We start from the raw sequence: 6,533 nt of genomic DNA, 5'->3' as shown, positions 1-6,533 counted from the left end.
CACTGGCAATTATTAGCAATTGCTAATAATAAAGCTACATCTCCAATTCGATTTGATAAAGCAGTTAATATACCAGCATTATATGACTTAATATTTTGAAAATAAATTACTAAACAATAAGAAACTAACCCTAATCCATCTCAACCTAATAAAATTCTAATTAAATTTGGACTAATAATTAATAATATTATTGAAGTTACAAATATTAATACTAATATAATAAATCGATTAATCTTATAATCTCTTTCTATATATTCCTTTCTATAATAAATAACTAAAGAAGAAATTATTAATACAAAAGACATAAAAAATAATCTTATTCAATCTAATAAAATTGTTATTACAATTATTAAAGAAATTATAGAAACAACTTCTCATTCAATAAAAATTGTAAAATCATTTATAATAAAAATTAATCCTATAGTAAATGACAAAAGTCTAAAAAAAAATAAACTAATGAATCTAATTGAACAAATTGATAAATATTTCACGATTTAAAAAGATTTTTATCTTATCATTGACACCACAAATCAATATTTTTATTAAACTATTTAAATAATTATAATCATAACATACATATATCCCCCTTTAAAATTAATAAATTTAAAGGAAATCAATGTAAAAATAATAATAAATATTCTCGAATCTTTCCTCCTCTAAAAGAATAAACTCCAGAAAATAACTTTCCATGTTGTCTATAAGCATATAAATATAATGTATAAGCAGCTCTAAAGAAAGACAATAAAGATAACATTAATATTGTTAATCAAGATCAACTAACAATTCTATTAATCAAAGAAATTTCTCCTAATAAATTTAAAGTAGGAGGAGCTGCTATATTAGCAGAACTTAATAAAAATCATCATAAAGCCATTGAAGGTATAAAATTTAATAAACCCTTATTAATTAATAAACTTCGTCTTCCTAATCGTTCATAAGAAATATTTGCTAAACAAAATAATCCAGAAGAACATAATCCATGAGCAATTATTAAAGTATAAGAACCACATATTCCTATATATGTTATAGTTATTAACCCAGCTAAAACAATTCCTATATGAGCAACTGAAGAATAAGCAATTAAAGCCTTTAAATCAGTTTGACATAAACATGTTAAACTTACTAATACTCCTCCAACTAATCTAATTCGAATTCAAATAAAATTAAATTTAAGCCCTAATAATTGTAAAAAAGGAAATACTCGTAATAAACCATAACCTCCTAACTTTAATATAATTCCAGCTAAAATTATTGAACCAGAGACTGGAGCTTCTACATGAGCCTTTGGTAATCACAAATGAACTAAAAATATTGGTATTTTTACTAAAAATGCTATAACTAAAGAAAAATATAAAATTTCATAATTAAATATATAATTATTTAATAAATAAAAATTTATAGTATTTGTTACCTTATATAAATAAAAAATACCAATTAATATTGGTAAAGAAACTAACAATGTATAAAATAATAAATATACTCCCGCTTGTAACCGTTCAGGTTGATAACCTCAACCTAAAATTAAAAATAAAGTAGGAATTAAACTACTTTCAAAAATAAATAAAATATAAATAAACTTATACTTCTAAAAGTTAATACTAATATTAATAACAATAAAATAATATTAAATAAAAATAAATTTACATAATTATTATATTTAAACACTGATTCTCTTGCTATTAACATTAAAGAAACAATTCACAATCTTAATAAAATTAACCCATAAGAAATTATATCTGAACCAAATATATAAGAAATTGATATAAAATAATTTGAATATATATTTATTAAAATAAAAATAAAAGAAATAAAAAATAAAAAACTTTGAACCATTCAATATGGATTTTTAATAAAACATAAAGGAAATAAAAATAAAACTATAAAAATAATTTTTAACATTGTAATACATTAAATCTTTGAAAATAATCATTTCCATGTGTACGAATTATTGAAACTAAAATTGAAAGACCTAAAGCACCTTCACATACTCTAAAAGTTAAAAATATTATTCTAAAAAAATTCTCATAATTATATATTTAAATATACAAATAATAAAAGAAATAATCTTAAAACAATATATTCTAATCTTAATAATATAGATAATAAATGCTTTCGATTAGAAACAAAAGTAAATACTCCTATAATAAATAAAATTCTAGGTAAACATCAATTTAAAATTATTAACATTAGTTTTAATAGTTTAATAAAAACATTGGTCTTGTAAACCAAAAATAAGAGTTACTCTTTTAAAACTTCAAGAAAAAAGAAATTTCTTTATCATTAATCCCCAAAATTAATATTTTAATTAAACTATTTCTTGATATTATACAATGAATTTTAATAACTCTTCTATTTATTTTTAATTTTATTATTATAAATATTAAACATCCATTAGCTATAGGATTAACCTTACTTATTCAAACTATTTTAGTTTCAATAATTTCAGGATTAATAACTAAAACATTTTGATTTTCTTATATTTTATTTTTAGTATTTTTAGGAGGAATACTAGTTCTATTCATTTATGCAACTTCTTTAGCTTCAAATGAAATATTTACATTTTCTTTAAAAATTTTGATTTCATCAATTTCTATTTTTTTTATTATAATTATTTCATTATATTTTATTGACAAAAGAATTCTATTAAATTATTCTAATATAGAAATTCAATCAATTTCTAATTTAAATTCATATATAATAGAAAATTCTCTTTCTTTAAACAAACTATATAATTATCCAACTAATTTGTTAACAATTTTATTAATAAATTATTTATTAATTACATTAATTGCAGTAGTAAAAATTACTAATTTATTTAAGGGACCTTTACGACCAATATTTAATTAACTAATGAACAAACCTTTACGACTTAAACATCCAATTTTAAGTATTGCAAATAATGCACTAGTAGACCTACCTGCTCCAAGTAATATTTCATCATGATGAAATTTCGGATCATTATTAGGTTTATGTTTAATTATTCAAATTTTAACTGGATTATTTCTTGCTATACATTATACAGCAGATATTAATTTAGCATTTAATAGAGTAAATCATATTTGTCGAGACGTTAATTATGGTTGATTATTACGAACTTTACATGCTAATGGTGCATCATTTTTCTTTATTTGCATTTACCTACATGTAGGACGAGGAATATATTATGGATCATATTTATATACACCAACTTGACTAGTAGGAGTAATTATTTTATTTCTAGTTATAGGAACAGCTTTTATAGGATGTGTTCTTCCTTGAGGACAAATATCTTTCTGAGGAGCAACAGTTATTACTAATTTATTATCAGCTATTCCTTATTTAGGAATTGACTTAGTACAATGAGTTTGAGGAGGATTTGCTGTAGACAATGCAACTTTAACTCGATTTTTCACTTTCCACTTTATTTTACCTTTTATTGTATTAGCAATAACAATAATCCATTTATTATTTTTACATGAAACAGGTTCAAATAATCCTATTGGATTAAATTCTAATATTGATAAAATTCCTTTCCATCCTTATTTTACTTATAAGGATATCGTTGGATTTATTATTATAACAATAATTTTAATTTTATTAGTATTAATTAATCCTTACTTATTAGGAGACCCTGATAATTTTATCCCTGCTAATCCTTTAGTTACACCTGTTCATATTCAACCTGAATGATACTTTTTATTTGCTTATGCTATTCTTCGATCTATTCCAAATAAGTTAGGTGGAGTAATTGCATTAGTTTTATCAATTGCAATTTTAGCAATTTTACCTTTCTATCACTTAAGAAAGTTCCGAGGAATCCAATTTTATCCAATTAATAAAATTATATTCTGAACAATAGTAGTTACAGTTATTTTATTAACATGAATTGGTGCTCGACCAGTTGAAGCTCCTTACGTTTTAGTTGGTCAAATTTTAACAGTAGTTTATTTCTCTTATTTCTTATTTAATCCTTTAGTAACAAAGTGATGAGATAATTCATTAAATTAGTTAATGAGCTTGAAATAAGCATATGTTTTGAAAACATAAGATAGAAATCTAATTTTCTATTAACTTTTACTAAATAAAATTCACAATAATAAATATAATAAAAAAATCTTAAATCCTACAAAAAATAATAAAAAATTTAACGAGAACGGTAAAAATCTCTTTCAAGCTAAATATATTAATTTATCATAACGGAATCGAGGTAAAGTTCCACGAACTCAAATAAATATAAAAGAAACAAATGTTAACTTTAAATAAAAAGAAAAAGAAAACACATCACATCCTGAAAATATTACACAAAATTATATTCTTATAAATAAAATACTTGCATATTCAGCCAAAAAAATTAATGCAAATCCTCCTCTTCTATATTCAATATTAAATCCAGAAACTAATTCCGATTCACCTTCAGCAAAATCAAAAGGTGTACGATTTGTTTCAGCAAATGAAATTCTAAATCAAACTAATGCTATTGGAAACATTAAAAATAAAAATCAAATAAATAATTGATACTTATAAAATATTAATATATTATAGCCCCCAATTAAAAAAATAAAACTTAATAATACTAAAGCTAATCTTACTTCATAAGAAATAGTTTGAGCAACAGCTCGTAAACCTCCTAATAAAGCATAATTAGAATTTGAAGATCAACCAGCAATTATTACAGTATATACTCCTAAACTTGTACAACATAAAAAAAATAATAAACCTAAATTAAAAGAAAATAATTTAATAAATAAAGGTATACATATTCATACCAATAAAGATAAAAATAATGAAAAAATAGGAGAAAAATAATAAGAAATATAATTTGATAATAAAGGATAAGTTTGTTCCTTAGTAAATAATTTAATTGCATCACAAAAAGGTTGAGGAATTCCTATAATTCCTACCTTATTAGGTCCCTTACGAATTTGAATATAACCTAATACCTTTCGTTCTAAAAGTGTCAAAAATGCAACTCTTACTAAAACACAAATTACTAATAATAAACTACCAATAATAAATAATAAATTTTCTAAATAAAACATGTACTATTTGTAATATAAATTACATATATAAATTCTAAATTTATTGCACTAATCTGCCAAAATAGTAAATTAATTATATTCAATTATAAAAATAATAATTTATCAAATATTAGGTCCTTTCGTACTGAAATATTTTAATTTTTTAAAGATAGAAACCAACCTGGCTTACACCGGTTTGAACTCAGATCATGTAAGAATTTAAAAGTCGAACAGACTTAACATTTTAGCGGCTACACCAAAATATATCTCTTAATCCAACATCGAGGTCGCAATCTTTTTTATCGATATGAACTCTCCAAAAAAATTACGCTGTTATCCCTAAAGTAACTTAAATTTTTAATCGTTAATAACGGATCAATTATTCATAAATTAATGATTTAATTAATTAAAAGTTTTTTAAATTTTAATATCACCCCAATAAAATATTATCAACAATCACAACAAAAAAAATCCACAAAATTGTAATTATCTAAATATAAAGATTTATAGGGTCTTCTCGTCTTTTAAATTTATTTTAGCTTTTTGACTAAAAAATAAAATTCTATTATAAATTTTTATGAAACAGTTGATATCTCGTCCAACCATTCATACCAGCCTTCAATTAAAAGACTAATGATTATGCTACCTTTGCACAGTTAGGATACTGCGGCCATTTAAAATAATTCAGTGGGCAGGTTAGACTTTTTAAATAATTCAAAAAGACATCTTTTTGTTAAACAGGCGAACATTAATTTTGCCGAGTTCTTTATAAAAACTTTTCATATAAACTTATTTATACATAAATATATACTAATTTTATCATTATTACTTCATTTTTAAAATTAAAATGAATACTTTAATAAAAAATTAAAATTTAAATAAATAATTAACATTTATAAAATAAATTATAACACTTTTGCTAATAATAACTATTTCTAAATCTATATTTATTATATTATTTAAATATTTTTAATAATTTATTTTACAGCTTATCCCATAAAATATTAAAATTAAATAATTATTTAATTAATTTAACTAACTAAATAATATAAAATTTCTAAATTAAATTTATTTCTTAAAGAACTAGATACCTTTAAAACGAATAACATTTCATTTCTAATATATTATTAAAAATAATTTTGCCACATTAACTTTCATAATATATTAACTCTTTTAAAATCGAGAAAATTAAATATTTAATTTTTATTTGATAAACCCTGATACACAAGGTACAATAAATTAAATTTTCTTTTAAAATAATAATTTTTCAAATTATTTCAATTTTCTTTCACAATACTAATTCACTATAATTAAATTTATTTTTTCTTTATAAAATACTAAAACATAATCACTTTATAATTATTTTTAATAAAATAGATTAAAAACAATAAAAATTAATAAATAAAATCTAATCAATTTATATTGATTTTCACAAAAATCTTTTCAATGTAAATGAAATGCTTTACTGAATAAGCTTTAAATTGCATTCTAGATACACTTTCCAGTACATCTACTATGTTACGACTTATCTTATCT

General features: G+C 21.3%; 2 pseudogenes; both read left to right on the top strand.

Moving 5' to 3' along the window:
• The first annotated feature begins 1,458 nt into the window (after nt 1-1,458).
• Nucleotides 1,459-3,986, top strand: LOC131806767 (NADH-ubiquinone oxidoreductase chain 6-like; annotated as a pseudogene).
• LOC131806760 (cytochrome b-like) lies at nt 2,656-3,986 on the top strand (annotated as a pseudogene).
• Nucleotides 3,987-6,533: the final 2,547 nt, after the last annotated feature.

This window comes from Musca domestica, unplaced genomic scaffold, assembly GCF_030504385.1.
Source record: "Musca domestica strain aabys unplaced genomic scaffold, Musca_domestica.polishedcontigs.V.1.1 88, whole genome shotgun sequence".
Lineage (NCBI taxonomy): Eukaryota > Metazoa > Arthropoda > Insecta > Diptera > Muscidae > Musca > Musca domestica.
The sequence above is the reverse complement of the archived record's forward strand: the minus strand, read 5'-3'. Positions and strand labels throughout refer to the sequence as shown.